General features: G+C 49.9%; 1 protein-coding gene across 7 annotated transcripts in view; it reads left to right on the forward strand.

Moving 5' to 3' along the window:
• Window positions 1-7874: 7874 nt before the first annotated feature.
• The window catches only part of ADARB1 (adenosine deaminase RNA specific B1), a 76960-nt gene continuing 68063 nt past the window's right edge, over window positions 7875-16771 (forward strand). For 4 of the 7 annotated variants that reach the window (XM_083841132.1, XM_083841125.1, XM_083841135.1 and 1 more), the window contains exon 1: window positions 7875-8041. The gene's annotated coding sequence lies outside the window, so the exon portion shown is untranslated. Of the gene's footprint in view, window positions 8042-11311; window positions 11992-16771 lie in introns of those variants that run through there. The other 3 variants (XM_083841133.1, XM_083841127.1, XM_083841131.1) reach the window with 2 other exon arrangements.

Genomic DNA, 16771 nt, shown 5'->3' on the forward strand with positions numbered 1-16771 from the left:
TGAAAGGAAAGTGCATTATATGCTGAAAAAAACATTTCCAAAAACATGCAGAATAAATGGTCATCTTCAGCTCCCTGAAGCTGGTCCTTTGTTGGTGCCCGAGGAGCAAGAGTCACAGCTTGTTAATTCTCAGCCCGGTCCATAAACCTTGGTGGGTGGGGGGGGAGTTCCAGCAGCTCATACTGGGACTGGTGTCAAGATCAACTCTCCTGTTGGAGATTTATTGGATGAACAGTGGCATGAGAATTTGTGTGGTGTCTTTTTTTCTTAACAAAGTCAATTGTTTCCTTATGAAGATGTTGTTAAATGGCACAAACAAAACGGGGCTTTGCCAGAAGCACCATTAAGATTTAGACCTTTGCATCCAAATGCTCTGGGATTTCCCAGATCACTGGTTTCAAGTAGGATACATAAAACTATAATCTAAGGATTTCTCTCTGCTTTAACGATCAGTGTTTCATGCCAGAAGGGGTGTGCCTCTGCTCTGGGATGGTGTCAGTTACCCGGTTTGAACTTGCTGTGATTTGTGCACGAAACACTCCTGTTGCTGTACAGGTCCATTTGTGTCAGCTCCGTGTGGCTCGTTGTCCCTGTGCCCTGTGGTAGAGCTCCGTCTATCCCCTGATGCCACCTACGGGTTCGGTTCGCTGTGCTGCCATGGGGCAGTGAGGATGTGGCAGGGAGGTCCAGACCCCTTGTGCAGCCAGCTGCCATCAGCTTTAGTCAAGTGAGGATTTCGATGTTTTAGTCTAGTACAGGCTCTCTTTGCAACCAAGTGAGGCACAGCTGGGAGACAGGAATCCAGCCAAGATGTCTGAAAGGCTGTCGTGGCTGCTGGGAAACTCAGCTGCGTGGTGGGGCAGGCGGGGCGGGGAAGGTCAGTGGTGTTCAAGAGGCTGCCAGAGGCAGCGCTGGTTTGTTCGGTGCTAGTAAGGCGCTGGGACGCTTGAAGATGCTCGGCCTGCAGTTTACTGCATAGGATGTGGACAGCTTGAACTGTGGCGTGTGACACATCATTCACTCGATCTTCCTGGGATAGTTATCTTGATTTCAGTGGCACAAGTAGAAGAGGAAGCTGAGACAAAGAAATATCCAAAACAGGAAGCCACTGCAAAGGGAACAAATGTCAGGGCCTGTGTAGGTGAAGCAGATGATGCTGGAACATCCTCCTAGGGGAAGAAGATATAAGAAGAGATAACAACTCCAGCACACGCACCCCTTTGTCCCATGCTCAGCCAGCCTGGCAGGACAGATGGATGAATGGCAGAAGAGAGGACAGACTGTTCTCGCAGCTGAAAACTTGTTCCATATTTAAACATGCCATTTGTCCAACGTTACCTCTGTTTGAGGTATTGAGGGGCAGGAATCAGCAAATGCAAGGGGGAGGCAAGAAAGAGAGCTGCTTACTTGGGGGATATTGCTGTTCCCAGCCCGTGGCTCTCCACAGGCTTTCCCAGGTGGTTGGCTGGTCAAACCCAGGCTCTAGCACATCCCAACAGCGTCTGCCCTCTCTGAAGCTCCTGGCCTCAGCTCCTCCTATTTTATTGCTGATTTGTGATGTCCAGGGGAGGCCACGACATTGCCACTTCCTTAAACCACAGAGACTCTGTGCTTGATTTGCTGATTGATGGTTTGGCATCCTCCTTAGGGAGGAAGACTTCATGTTTTTGGCAAAAAACCTTGTGAATGCATGTGCCAAACTCCACGATGCCATAGCTGAAAGGGGAGGAGCAGTGCTCTGACACTGCGGAGTAGCTAAATGACCACCCTGTGGGTTAATCTCACTCAAAAGCAATGCAGTTTTTTTTCTGTTGGTTGGTCACATGGAGACTCAGCTCTTGCACTGACAGTGGAGCCATGGCCCAGAGATGTGGCCAGCAGCTTGGCTCTGGAAGAGGTGTTGGTACACCGGGACAAGACAATGTGCCTGTGTTTACAGCTATTTTGGATATGTTTAATCTGAGTGTGTTTACAGCTATGCTGGGTACATTTAATCACCGCTCGCCAAAGCAAAGGTTAATCTAAACACCTTCCACTTCACTCAGTTAAACAACTACTGCCTGTCTCATGAACTCATCTGTTGGCGGTTTGGGAGCTGGGAGGTATTACTATGGAAGAAGAGGTTAACTCTTAAAGAGCTGCTGTTGTTCTCTGACGATGTACATACCTGCCTGTTGGGAAGGTCTGCCTAGAAGCACAGCAAGGGCTGCTTTGAAGGGTGCCTTGTCTGCCCTGCAGGCATTAGCGTGGGGCTCCTGCTGAGTGCTGCGGGGCTACGGCCAAGTACTGGGGGCTCTGCATGGCTCAGCGTCCAACACGGGCTGCTTCACACAACAGGCAGATGCGGCATCAGCCCTGAGGTCTGCTATCCCTGCATGCTGTTGTAATGCTCACAGTGGCCAGCCTAAGGGCAGTGGCAAACCAGTTCAAGCAATGCGGCCTCACACATTTTTCAGCCTCCTGCAGCCTGTGTTTTGGGATTTCTAAGCCAGAGATGATGTTTTTAATAACCCTTGCTGGATTAGTCTTCCAGTTTTTCCTCCTTGTATTTTGCAACATTTATTTTGTTGCTGTTGTGTTTATTTTCCTTTTTGCACTCCTTCTGGCACAGCTCCATGAAACATCAGCTTGGTCTGCCACACACCAAGGCCTTGCTGCCGAGCAGTAGCGGCCATCCCAGGGCTGTGGGAGCCACTGTCTGGTGCGTTGCTCTGCGGTTATCTATACTGTGTTTCCTCTGCTGCTTTCTTCTGGCCTCCTCAGCCAGCCTTGTGAAGTCCTCCTGCAGTTCTCTGCTTGGTCTTCTCTTTATGACCTTGACATGTGTACTGGCAATAAACCCTGTCACCCTGCTGCTGTCTCCTTCTCCAGGTCATTTATGACAGTGCTGAAGAACATGGTTTGCTGTCTCAGATTCTTGTGCGTCTCCTATGTGAAAACTGTCTGTTGCTTGCACCCTGCATTTCCTATCTTTGTAATGAACAATTTACACCTGCAGAGACCTTTCCCCCTTGTCTCATTACAGCCTGGCACCCTTGGGTGTGTTGGTGGGTAAGCCTGTTGAACACCTGTAGAAGTCCAAGCAGCCTCTGTCAGTTGATCTCCCTTATCCGTGTGTAGAGTTCCAGTAGCTGTGTCCCTTCCCAGGTGCCATGTTTAATCCTGAATTTGCAGTTTCTGCTCTTTAGATTGATTTGTGCAGATCTGCCTGGTGTGGACAGCGTGCTTGGCCTGATCTTCCCTAAATTCTAATGATTTAAAAAATGGCTTTGCAATGGTCACCAGGGTGGTTTCAGCAAAATCTGAGTCAACACGCTTCACTCTTCAGCGGTTTCACCATGGAGGAAACTGACTTGGTTTCAAGTGATCCCACCAGCCACATGCTTAGTACTGAGGACAGACACTTCTAAGACTACCACCAACGGATGTTCTGCACTTTGGCATCTTGGCCAGTGGGGTGAGGAGATGGTAGCATTGCTGCTGGTATGAAGTCACCTTGGTCATGCATCCCCTTTCCTTTGGCTGTGAGCCGGGAGGCAAGCCCAATGAGCTCTGCTCTGCCTCTGCCCCCCACAGACCTGTCCCAGCCCCTCTGTCTGGGGGTGATCCTGCTGACAGCACTCCCCTCGGACCAATGGGTCCCTGTGCTGCCTGTGGCTACACTCCACGCACTCCACCAAGCAGGGGCTTGGTGTTTACTGCTGATGTGTTCCCTGCCACTTCCCACCCATCCCTGTGGCTACGCTGCTAGGTGGAGACAGAGGCACCTACAAACAACAGAGCAGCTCGCTGTTTTGGGAGTGCCTGGGCTTGCAAAATGCATCTCCTGGCATCTCCTGCCTTCAGGAGTAATCAGCCATGCCAGGCATGGCAACCCATGTGAGCCAGAAGCCAGCACCCAGTTTGGGTGCTTGTGGCCATGTGCCAGTCCGGTGTCACCATCCCACCTGCAGATAGAGTGCAGGGCATCACATATGCGTGTTGGTGCCATTCAAGGTTTGGTGCAAGCATGGCGCTGCTGAGCTGGATTGATTCACGCACTGGCCTCGGAAATTCATGCTACAGATTGTGTGGAAAGCAGAGTTATTGTGTATTGACATCTGCAAGCGTGTAAAATCAATCACACACAAAGGAGGCAGTAGGAATACAGGCACACATATTACAGGCAGTCCCTGGCTTTGGGAGGAGGGCCAAGGGCCAGCACCTTCTCAACCCCTTTCAGCCCATCAGTGGGCATGGTCACTCTGCTTTCTGAGTGCTGTGATCCTCATCGTTGTCAGTGTTACCAGACAAGACGCTAAATGCTCAGTCTTGTCCTCCTGCTTCTGCCCTGGTAATGGTTTCCCCAGTGCAAGTTCTCCAGGTGGGCAGAGGTCCTGTTTTCCTGGCAGGACAAACTGCTCTGGCCCATGACACAGAGGTGGACTTGAAGAATGCAGTTTCATTGCTGATCTTAAAGAAAATAATAATAATAATAAAATCCTCAAATAGGAGCTAGTGTTAAATTCCTTGAGCTGGAAATAAAATATGATAAGGAAATGCACACAGGAGGTGAAGGTTTCCTGGACGTGAAGGTTTCCCCAGCCAAGAGCTGCTTGCCTGCAGCTCGCAGGCGATGCTGCTTACAGGCAGGGCAGAGGACTCTCTCCAAGGGAGGAAGTATAAAAATAGGTTGTTTCCAGCACAGTCTTTTGTGCTGGTCCACTTCATCCTCCCCACGAGTGTGTGCATGAATCCCCACCCTGCCATGAGCAAATGGGGTGAGGGAACAAACCAAGTACAAGCAGAGCAGCTGTTGGTGCTGTGTATGTGCACGAAGCAACTGGAAGGGCGCTCAATGTAACGCAGTAATACATGTGCTGCCACCTAAGCACTCTAGGGAAGTGGGTGAGAAAGCAGAGTAAGCTATTAGTGAGAGGTTTTAATAATATTGAGGTGTTTGATACAGCAATACTTACAATTTTTATCTGATTGGTATCTGTATGACACTCCTCTGATAGCTGGGCACACTTCACCCTGAGACAGGGCACATTGCCAGTGACCCAGGTGTTGCAGTAAGGCTGCTGGCAGCTTTGCTTTCCCATTCCTTATGTGAGTGCTTGCCCAGCTTGTCAGGTAGGTGGGCAACGGACAGAACAACCAGCTTGCACAGGGCTGAAAAGACTTACAAAACCAGAGTTCAAAGGCATACAGTATAATCACATTCTGTCTATACGTTCCCTCCTTTTCGATCCTAACTGCTTTAATGAATGGTTTCTTTTTCTGTTGGCTGGCAAGCTGTCGTGGGTTTATGTAGCAAGGTTTTGGTAGCAGGGGGCCATAGGGGTGGCTTCTGTGAGAAGAATCTAGAAGCTGCCCCATGTTAGATAAGGGCCCGGCTGATGGCCAGAGCTGAGCCAGTAAGCAATACTATCTGTGCCTCTGTGAGAGCCTGTTTAAGAAAGGGAGAAAAACTTCTGGGCAACAGCAGCTGGGAGAGTGAGAGAAGTGAGAACCAGCCTTGCAGGTGCCAAGGTCAGTGAAGAAAGAGGGCAGGAGGTGCTCCAGGCGCCGGAGCAGAAGTCCCCTGCGGCCTGTGGTGAGGACCATGGTGAAGCAGGCTGTCCCCCTGCAGCCCATGGAGTGCCACGGTGGAGCAGGGCTCCACGCTGCAGCCCATGGAGGAGACCTCAGTGGAACAGGTGGACCTGCACTGATGGAGGCTGCAGCCTGTGGAGGACCCCTGCCAGAGCAGGCCCCGGGCCGGAGCTGCAGCCCGTGGAGAGGAGCCCACGCAGGAGCAGGGGGTCTGGGGGGAGCTGCCGCCCGTGGGGGACCCAAGTTGGAGCAGAGTGCTCCTGATGGATGGACCCTGTGGTACGGACCCATATCTGGAGCAGTTTTGAAGAGCTGCTGCCTGTGGGAAGCCCATGCAGGATCAGTTCGGGAAGGATGGCATCCTGTGGGAGGGACCCCACGGGGAGCAGGGGCAGAGAGTGACTGAGAAGGAGCGGCGGAGAAGAAGCGCTGTAGACTGGCCACAACCCCCATTCCCCGGTCCCCTGCGCTGCTCGAGGGGAGGAGGTGGAAGAAGGTGGATGGGGGGAAGGCGTTTTTGGTTTCGTTCCTTTTTTTCTCACTTCTCTAGCTTGTTAGTAATAGGCAATAAATCTTACTATCTCCCTACTCTGGTTCTGTTTCACCTGTCATGATAATTGTTGAGCGATCTCCCCGTCTTTATCTCAACCTTTGAGCCCTTTGCATCCTATTTCCTCCCCCTTTCCCTTTGAGGAGGGGGAGTGAGAGAGCGGCCGTGGTGGAACTCAGCTGCCCACCCGAGTAAAACCACCACACAAGCTGTGTGGTGGTCTTCCAGGAGGGCCCTTGGGTAAGGTTCCACCCTCACTTCACAGCATTTTGGTTTCAGGCACTGGCTATTGCATTTCTAGTTATTCCTCTCTTCTCAGAGTCTGTGGCTCCTGGGTTTTACTTGTGTCTTGACAGGAACAGCAGCCTGGGTCTTTGAGCTCTACATTCAGATTTGCGTTGGGTGAGGAAAACTATTTCCTGTGGTTAGCACAGCGTCTGTGGTGGCTGTGTTTCACAAGGATGGCTCTGCTTTGGAGAGCAGGCAGTCTGTGGAAAGCTCTCCAGCTGCCCTCTCCCCTTGGTATGTCCGGTACTTTCCGTGGTTTTGGTCTGCTCTGACCCCTTTCAGAGAGTCCTGGTGCTGGTGCACATGATAGACACGTGTCCCACTGCTCCCCTGGCGGAACCGTCTTCTGAATACATTTCCAGCAGATATGCTGCATTTCACCGTATCTACACTTAACATGTGTCTCTTTCCACCAGAAATACTGGCGTGCAGAATAGCTATTACCTTTTTACTGTGACAAGGACAGCTTTGCCTCCTGGATGTCCTAGAAGTGCATGTACACAGTGCTGCAGTGCTGCTCCTTCCTTCCTCCAGTCTGCCAGCTCTCACTTTGCTTCTGGGCAGCTTCTGGGCACGGAGCTGATGCTTTTGCAGATGGGTTCACCTCCACCCTGAGCTCTGCCTGAACACACGCAGCCGGGGCTGGGGCTGTCTGCTGTCCTCCCCAGCATGTGCAGGATTACGGCTCCATCACCTGGCTTTGCAGAGGCAGCCTGGCCTGCAGAGGGGTGCTGTGCTGGGCAGTGTCGGTGATCTCCAGGCTCTGAAACCACGCTCTGGGCATAAAGGCTGCAGCTGATAGTGCTTAATGTGGCGACTTAGATGAAAAAATATTACCTCAGAGCAAATTAAGTAAGCTGATGGCTTATTGAATAGCTTTTTGTGTTTGTTCAGTAATCTCAAAGGGACAGAAAGCTGGGAAATTAAGATTTCTGGTTGACCAGTCAACGTCTGTGGTTAAATGTGCTGGGAATGAGATGATGGGGCTTGATGAAGTGCTACGACAGACAGGAGGAAAGGAGCAACGCCAGATTTCAGGGCTGAGAAGCTGCAAAAGCCGGGAGGAGCAAGGGCAAAGCAGGCAGGAGAACCGCTCTGCCTCGTCCTGCTGCGTCCTGCCGCCCTGCAGGCCGGGCTTGTCGTCAGACCTGCAGACACAGAGAGCAAAGCACAAGCTGCTGCTCAGGAACCTGTTCCCCAGAGCAAATGAGCGCTTCCCTTCTCAGCCTGCTGCAGCAGGCAGACCGCGCAGGAGCCTGCTTTTGCCACAGTTAATTATTAACAATTCCAAATCCCGCTCCAAGCTCTCTTCCCAGCACGGGGCCCGGCGCAGCGCTGCTCCCCCACCCTCGGGGTCCGTTCCCCGCGTGCGAGGGGCTCGCCGCCCGCCAGGCCTCCGGGCCCCGGCCCCGCCGTGGGGCGGCGGCGCTGCCCTGGGCCCCGCCCCGCGGGCCGGGCGCGGCCTGCACGTCGGCGGGGGCGCGCACTGCCGGTTGCTCCGGCCGCGCGCAGGCGCGCACGGAGCCGGCGGCGGCGCAGCGGGAGCCGCCGCTCGGTTGGGGCGGGCTGCGGATGGCGGAGCGGCGGCGGCGGAGGGGCGCGGGCAGCGGCGCGGCGCCGGGGGAGGTGAGGCGCGGCCAGGCCAGGCCAGGCGAGGCGAGGCTCGGGAGCGGCGGCGGCAGCGCCCCGCGGGACCTGTCCAGGTCCTGACGCGGCGGCAGGTGCCGGTGGCGGAGGGCCCAGCCGCCGGGCACCTGTGGAGCGGGCGGCGGGGCGGCGAAGCCATTTTGAGGGGGCGGCGGGGCCCCGGGGGCGGCCGGAGGGTGCCCGGAGGGGAGGCGAGCGCGGCCCGGGCCGGGCGTTGCGGCTGCCGCCCGCCGCTGCGGGGTGTCCGGGCTCGCCGTGCTCCCCCCCCCCCCCCCATCCCCGCCGAGCGCTGGTGCTGCCCGCGGCGCCCCCCGCCATTTTTTGTGTAATCTCCGGTAGGTTCTCACGGGCAGCCCAAAAACCTCGGTGGTGCCTCCGTGCTGCGCTGCATCGGGTGCAGTGCTCCGGCACCGAGCCCGCTGTCAGGTCCCGGGGCTCTGAAGGCGGTGCTGCTGTCCAAGTGCTTTTGCCGCTGCTCGCAGCGTGTTTATTCCTTGAGGATCTTTTCGGCGGAAAATTAAAACTTCCTGGTTTTGTGGCGTAAACAAGGTCGTGGTCTTGGTTTTTTGGCACGCACAAGCTGTGACAAGCTTGCTGGGTTTGTGTGGACGTGCCTCTCGCTCTGTGGGTTACCTGCCCCTGCTGCTCACCGAGCCACGCAAGCCGAGTGCCAGCACTGCTCCGTGAACCGTTACACTCGAGTGTGGCAGCAGGCCAGCCTACGGAGCACTGAAGATGTTTAGAATAATTAATGATGGAATACCCTTTTAAAAATAATTGTTTGGGTTTATCTAGCACTCAATTGTAGTGATATCTATCTCTAAAAATAGGCAGGCCTCCTGTGTAATGAGGCTCGTAGTATAAACAGCCACGTCTTGAATGACTGTTGTTACTTTTAGGATGTCTAAGAGATGTTTTTGGAGGGTTTGCCAAATCCTCTGTCTGTTTAGCTTTTTTTCTGCAGTGAATAATGTGGTCTTGGCCCCTACTGCGTGTAGTCTTGCAGTGACCGGAGGAAAAGCTTAGTAGTGGCTCTAGCTCCCTGCAAAGAAGGGCTCTCAAAGTTTCTTGTCAGCAGCTAGATGCTCGCCGAGGCTTCTCTACATGGCTCCTGTGCTGAAACACCATCTCCTCTGCTGCGGGGAGAGCGGCCCGTCCGTGCCAGCTCTCGGTGGCTGGTTTGTTCTCCAGCAAGTGACTTGAATGGTCACTGCTGCACTTGGTCATGTCAGGCAGCCTGCTTTTTCAGCAGGGGGAGGATGTGATTTATGAAGACTTGCTTTCTGAGAAGGTAGCATAGAGGACGTTGTGCTTGGTGTTTAAAGAGAGGTGTGTTTCTTAGCTTTGCTCATACTGCGTTCACTAGCTCACAAGCACAACATGAGCAAAGCTATAAAACATCTCCCAAGCCATTCTCATATTTGTCCCGGCTTATTCAGAATCATCTGCTCTAGTGAAAGTTCAGTGCCCTTCTGTGTGCTGTATTTTGTTTGTGAATAGAAGTACATTGCCACAGCTTCTAATGGTGGGTGTCTCTTGCTGTGAGCACGCAAGTCTTCTGGAGTGTGTTTACCTTGTTCATTAGAAGTAAGTGGGACTTCTTTTTCCCCTCTTTTAAAAGCCAACTTGTATTTTGAGTGAGTAAAACCATTTAGGTGGCTGGGTTATTAGCTCATACTCGACATCATCACAGTGTGATCCCAGCTCTGGGACTGGAACCGGTTTTGGTGCTCCTGCTTTTGGGCAAACTCATCTCTGCACTTGGCATACCTGCACTGGTGCCCTGGGTTGTTTGCAGTAATCTGGTCAGAGATCCTGCCTCGGAATGAAGGGTTCCTGTTAAGTAAGGTGACAGCAAACATTTGTGTTGGAGAGCTCTCTAAGAAACTTGCACTGACGTTTTTGGGATTTGATCTGTGACTTGTGGAAGTTTTGGGGATGGCAGCGGTAGGAATGCCCCCAGTGAGAAACAATCTACCGGCTGAGCCAGCGGGTTGGTGTGTCTCTGTGCTGTGGTGATTTGAGGTGTGACTGAAACAGGCTGACTGGGGGTGTTGCTTGTCAGCTTGGTGCCCCTTGCACTGGAAGTCAGTTCAGTGGGTGCAGGACTCTTGACATGTGAGGTGAGAATTCTTGCTGGAACATCTAAGGATGTGGTCTGGTAAGCATAGTGCTTCCTGCTTCTGCAGCTTCTGAAACCGGTAAATGCTTGGCACCTTTAAAACTCAGGCCATCCAGCTGCCAAGCTATGGATTTCAGTTTAAGTTTAAGTACCAAAGATTAAAACTGTGGTTTTAGACTGTATTTATTAGTAGAGGCTGTTATTTATGTACCTTGGTTTTAAAGGAAATACCTTTATAAGTGTTGCATGACAAGAAACATAATGCTTGGGAAATTGATTATGTAAGCAAATGAAAATATATTTTCTAGCAAGCTTCTTTCCTGTTTGCATACAATGTGGCTATTTTTGCTCTTTCCTACTGTTTAACTGCAGAGTACGTTTTTTTCCATCCTTTTAATGAATGTTGTTTGCATGGTAGGTCTGAGAAATACTGGTTTTTGTGATTTGATTCCTTGAAGAGGTTGCCAGCAGGCCTTGGAGTCTTGTGGGAATCAGCTGTGAGTGTCAGGGTCTGTGGCTGAGCAGCAGCACATCAGTATGTTTAAAAAAAAAAAAAAAAAAAGGACAAAACAGAAGAACCAACAAACAACAGAGGTTGTTTCAGGTAAGTGATGTTACATGGCTTTGGGAACTGAGCTTGGCCGAGAGGGACGCCCCGGGCAGCAGCTGCCTGAAGGGTGTCTGGCTGCAGAGGGAATTGGGGTCTTTTTGCTTTCCCCGCCGTGGCTCAGCTGCAGCCTTGGTCGGCTGTGGTGTGCAGAGGGAGCTCTGGCTGGCGGCACAAGAGGAGAGGTTACCTTGAGCTGCCGCGGTGCAGCCTTTGTCGGCGGCTGCGGGGGCGAGCCAGGGCCAGCTGCCAGCGCCGTGACTCAGTGGCTCGGTGCTGTCCCCTCGGCCGGCGAGCTGCAGGAAGAGGCTGACCGCTGGGACGTCCCCGGGTGGTCTGCGGGCCGGGGGGAGCTGCGGAGGTCAGTGGTGTTGCCTTCTGCGGTGGTGCTGCAAGTGTCATCACCGAGATTTCTCGTGTGTGATACGGAGCACCTGTGAAAGTGTGGAAGCCACAAGCTTCTTTCCTTTGTACCTGATGGCTTGGTGGTATGGCTTTGTATTTCTGTGGCTTTTGTCTTTTTTTTGTTTTTTTCTTAATTTTGTGTATTTTTTTTATGTGCACGGAGAGGAGTGGCAATAGGTTTTCATTAATTGGTTTCTTTAATTTCTTCCCTGATGTGGCAGGGTTAGGTCTCTTTGTGCTTCTGTCTCTTATACTGAGGATGCTGCCTATGCTTTTAAAACAGGATTGCCTCTGTGAACAAATGTTTTTCCCTCTGCCACCCCTATATGTTTCTTGGCTTTATTTCCCATTGCATAAGCATCATGCTGCCAGTGTCCTGAATGAAATTGGTCAACAACATTGAGAAGCCAATCAAATTTGACAAGAGGGTAAAGATGTCAAAGGCAAGCGCCAAGACTTTCTGCGAGGACAAGCAGCCGAGTGGAGGAAGTTCTCAGATTATCACTCCAGCTAGAGGAAAAGGTGTTGGCTGGCTGGAAATATATTATTTAGACATCAGAGGATCTTGGTGGTAGAAAGACAAACAGGAAAGCAAGTTTCACAAGTCATTCCAGGAGGAGCTGAGTTTCCTTGTTTTCTTTCATGAGGGCAGGGGCCAGCAGTGTCATGTTGCCTTAGGTGAAGAGGGAACAAAAGCCGGCTCTGGGCACCATCCCTTCCCTTTCAGCACATCCTTACCCTTGGGGCTGAAGTGGGAGCTGACTGGAGCAAGCCTGCTCATGACTGAGAAATGAGGTAAGATCTGAAATGTCACAGTAAAGGCTTACTGCAGTTCTCCAGGAAAGTGCCCTCGTGTAGGTGCCATGTAACCCTGTGGGTCAGGGTTTTTCTGTGTAAAGTGCTTTTGGCAAAAGGCAAGTCCGTTCTGGGGATTGAAGAGCATTGCCTCTTTCCTGTTTTCGCCAGCACAGATTTAGGATATTTATACTGATGGTCTTTTCCCGTCTGTTTTCTGAGGCTTTTTTCTGTTGAGGCACACTGGAACACAAAAATTAACCTTTGGATTTTATTTCTCTTTTGAAGAGATTCTAACAGAATGGAGCTTTCAGACCTGTGTTTTGGGCCTTGTGGGGAACGTTCTGAATATCTGAAGTATTTTTATTTTGAGAAAGTGGGGGAGGATCTTTAATTTAAAGGAAAATAGAAAGCTTCCTCGTTTGGTGATGAGCTTGAATTCAAAGCTGAATGTCAGGGTGTACTGTCTAACTGATTTCCTTGCTGTCTGTTGCTTTTGTTATTAATGCCTTAAGTTGTATAAACAGTTAAGTGAGAGGGCCATTGGTAATGCCAGGCTTCAGGACTATACCAATGCCAACTTGTATTTGTTTCAAACTCTGCATATACCGGGTCTCTTAATTTCCCAGTGGCTCTCCCTACTCATTTCTGCTGTTAACATTGCCATATCAACTCTGGGAAGAGGTTAACTGTTTAAAATTTGATCAAAAAGAAAACACGCAAGTATGGAAAACATCAGTTTATTTTGTTTCTCAGTTGTAGCACATGAAAATGGAGTTTTTACACAGGGCTTGTGAGACAACCTCAGCTAGAAGTTGAGGCTTCTGCTTGATCTGTTTGAGTTTCAGAGACAGTATCTGCCTTTCGTTCAGAAGGACTTCCGCAGAAACTGTTTAGTGTGTCTAAAACGAGGTTGATTTTTATTTAGGTTGATTTATTCAGCTTTTCATCTTTATTAGCAAATGAGTCTTTAAGTTTGAACTTCCATGGCCTTTTACTAGCTTAATTATAGTGTAATATTTGGGCACAGCCTGCTGGGGAACTATTAGAAGGGAAAAAATATCTCTGACTTCTTTGGTGGAGATTGTGTTAAACAAAAAAATGTTTACTAAGTCCATTCTGAATCAAAATGATTTTTTATTTTTCAGCTCAAATATTGAGCACGGTTGCTGAGTACTTAATAATAAAAAAAGTCTTTATGTGAATCCCAGTGAGAGCATAGTAGGATCTTTAATTCAAAGGCAGGAGCAGCCCTGTTTTTTCTCAATAACATATTGCACAAGTGTGGATGGCCCTGGTAGAGGAATCCAGCTGGGGACAGTGTAAACGTCAAGGTATGGACTGTAACTCGGGAGATATTGCTGAGGAGAAGGAGAGTGAAGGAAGATGGCTCCGCAGATTTGCCCTGTAACTGCAGCGGCTGCCGAGGGGAGAATGTGGCCCTTGACAATGGGCTGGAGGGAGCCTGCGCCTGGCCCACCCTGGATGCTATTATGAGGATGGGAAGGAAAAATACATACTGATGGAAAACAGGCTAAGATAACACATTTCAATGCTGCTTTTGTTCTTAAACTTGCCATATTTTCCGTGTTTAAAGATAGAGGACCAGTACTGCTGTATTTAAGTAACTGAAAAATGAGAGGTATGAGCATGCACTGTTGGATGTTAGGTGGCCGAACTGTGCTCTGTCTGTGAGAAACTTGTAATAAAGCTAGCTTGTTGGGGGAGCCTGAATTATTACCCTCCTTTGCTGCCCAGGTTATAAAGCTTGCTCCTGACACATGTAGTTCACACTGGGAGACAGAAGAAGGAGGAGAACTTCTGTTTTGTCAAGTATTTGTCCTGTTTCTCCCCCACCCACTTTTTTTTCTTTAAATCCTGTTAGCTTTTGGTCAACTTTGCAGTGTACATGTTTGTGTGAGAAACAGCATCTTTTTTTTTTTTTTTCCCGTCATACAAGTTAGGACAAATTTATATTATACACAAATTTGTATTATACACAAAGAATAGCTTTTGTAACTTAAGCATCAGAGCTGGTTGAATGTCCCCCTTTGGACACTGATCCAGGGAGGTGTTCAGCCCCTTGGAACTAATTGCCTGCACAAAATCTGGGTGCTCTGTGGCAGGTGTGGAGCCACAAGGGAGGCCATGTGTTTGCCCTGAATTAAGGTCATCTTCCACAATAAAGCAGAGAGTCACATTTTCCGGATCGGCTATAATGCATTCCCATTTTTTTCCTCACTGAAGTTTTCAGAGGAGCCGTGTGGCACTACACTTCCATTTTCCCAGCAGAATTCGCTTTGATGTCTGCTCTCAAGTTGCAGCCTCTCTCTTGGTTAGAAGCACTCTTACAACCAGTGAAGTCATCACTCAAGTGCTGAAAGCAGATGTGCTTTCCTGGGATTTAATATGTATCATACAGACATTCCTGGAGTAGTATTTTTACAGATGCTTTTTATCTTCTGCCACTTACCGATGCCAAGCAGTGCTCTGTAGTTTGATGTAGTGTGATACTGTGTTTTGATAACAAAGAGGAGCTGGAAATTAATGCTTAACTAGAAACAGGGATTCTGGCAGTAGTGTTTTGGATGTGCACATTAGCATTTTAACTGCAATCAGGAGTCTGCCGTCTGTGACAACCCCTGGTTGTCTCCGCCTGTTGTGCTTTGGTCCTCACGGAGGAGCAGTGTGTGTGGACTCCCTTTAGGTGCCAGCAAGCACGAGGACGAGCTCTGGGTACACGTCTGCCACCTGCAAGTTTGCAATTGGATTGTGCCACCATTGCTAGTTCAGCCTTTGATTAACCAGAAGCTAAACTGGGACCACTTGCTGAGTTAGCAGCTCTGAAGAGTGTGAAGCCAGAAAGTACAGCTGACGTGAGCGAAAGCGTGGGGGTCTAGTTTGAGGGCTAGTGTGAGCTTTTGACAAAGTACAGTCAAAGGGTCAAAGTCTCACAGGCTAAAGAGCTTTCAAGAAAGTGTAGAAAATCCTCTCTTAACCCTGCAGCCTGCCCTCCAAGTGTTCAGTGCTTGGATTAGTGGCAGTGCGAGCGCTGAAGTCTCCCTCTGTTGTTGCGTGAGGACCGACAAGTCCTTCCAGCGCTGTGAAGTCAAGGTCTGTCTGTGTGAAGTTGGCATTTCCCCCATGTTCGAGTCTCTTTGCAAAAATCTGGGAAGTTTCATGAAACCTAGCTATATGTTTGTCCGCAGTGATAAAAAGTTGGAAATACCTCCCGGAATGTACCGCAGTGTCTGTGCACAGGGAGCGATGGCCTGCAAGCCTCTGGGTAGGTTGTCCTGTTATGCCAAAGTTGATTTCCATAGACTCCAGTGCTGATGGATGTGAGTACTACTGTCGCTGTGTCTGTTTTTCTGGTGCAGCCTGATTTCTCTTCTCTTATCCCCTGGAAACTATTATTAGTAAGTGAGGTTTTTTGCCCTTTTTTTTTTTTTTTTTTGAATTGAGTGAGTGCATAATCAGTATTTCATTCACTGTCCTTACATATGCTTAAATATAGTATTAACGTAATCTTCTTACATGCTTTTCCTCCCGCTTCTCCGGAGTTGGTAAAGCAACCAAGTTCACCGTTAATAAGATGTGTGAATGAACTTGCCTGGAAGCAGAATGATTCCCTTTGGGCTTTGGGCTGGTGCTCTCCGTGGTGCCACTGGGCCGGGCAGGGGCTGGCGGGGTCTCACCTTCTGCCGTGCTGCGTGTGGCTGCCTGGGAGAGCCTTCCGAGGGGAGCAGCAGCCAGCTTGCCTCGCGCACAGGCTGCTTGTTAATCCTGGTGTGCTGAGGGTGCACCGGGTGGTCTCTGTGTTCAGGTAGCACACCCTGCACTCTGGGAGCTTTAGTCCACAAGATGTCTAAAATAAATTTTGAGCATTAGTCCATGGTGACGTTTCCTGGAGCCTGAGAGTGCGTTCTCGTTAAAAAAAAAAAGTCTGGTGTTCATGCAGCTCCATATGTTTTTCTCAGCCCCTCTTCTCCTATCATTGTATTTCAGGGCAGGATGGCTAGCTCTTTAGTAGTCCAGATAATATTCAGCATTTCTAGACAGTATTTCCAGCTCTGCTGCTCCTTTTCCCTTTTCCCTTTCCATTGACCTCCTTGTTTCTGTTGGCAGAGCTGCCTGCTTTTTGTGTAGGGTTCAATCCGTTTTAACAGTCAGCAGGTGAGATCTCAGTCTTGGGTGACCCATGATACTTGTGAGGCCCGTTCTGCTGTCCTTGTTAGGAATGTTTGCAGCTTCTCTCAGCATCAGTGTCCTTGCTGGCTCTGTAGGCACAAGCCTATTGCGGCTTCAATCTGTGCTTTGCACCATAACCTGTTGAAGAAATTTACTTTAAAAGAAAGTAGGCTTTCTGGTCTTAAGCAAGCTTTCATGATGTGCTTGAGGACATTTTCTAAATAGCTCTTCTTGATTGCACCGAGTGAATGTGGAAGAGACTAGAAATACAACATCTAATTCTTGCAATAAGAGCTCCGTTGCATTTGAGGAATGTGGCTATTGACTGTTACTCTCTTGCCAGAGTACCATCTGATCTATAGGACAGCACGGATGAAACAGGCTGCTTTGAATTATACAGGAAAAAAAGGACAGTATTTTGATGGTCATAGCTTTTATAGTGCAATGGCAAAAAGAAGGAGCAGAATTGTTTCGCTGGTAGCCTTTGGTGTAACATAGTTCCTTGACAGTAGCTTAAGGTTTTGGCTTTGTTGTTGTTGCTGCTCCCTTGCATACCTGCCTTCTGGTGGGTTCTTGCCTAGGTTCAGTG

This window comes from Anser anser, assembly GCF_964211835.1.
Source record: "Anser anser genome assembly, chromosome: 6".
NCBI lineage: Eukaryota > Metazoa > Chordata > Aves > Anseriformes > Anatidae > Anser > Anser anser.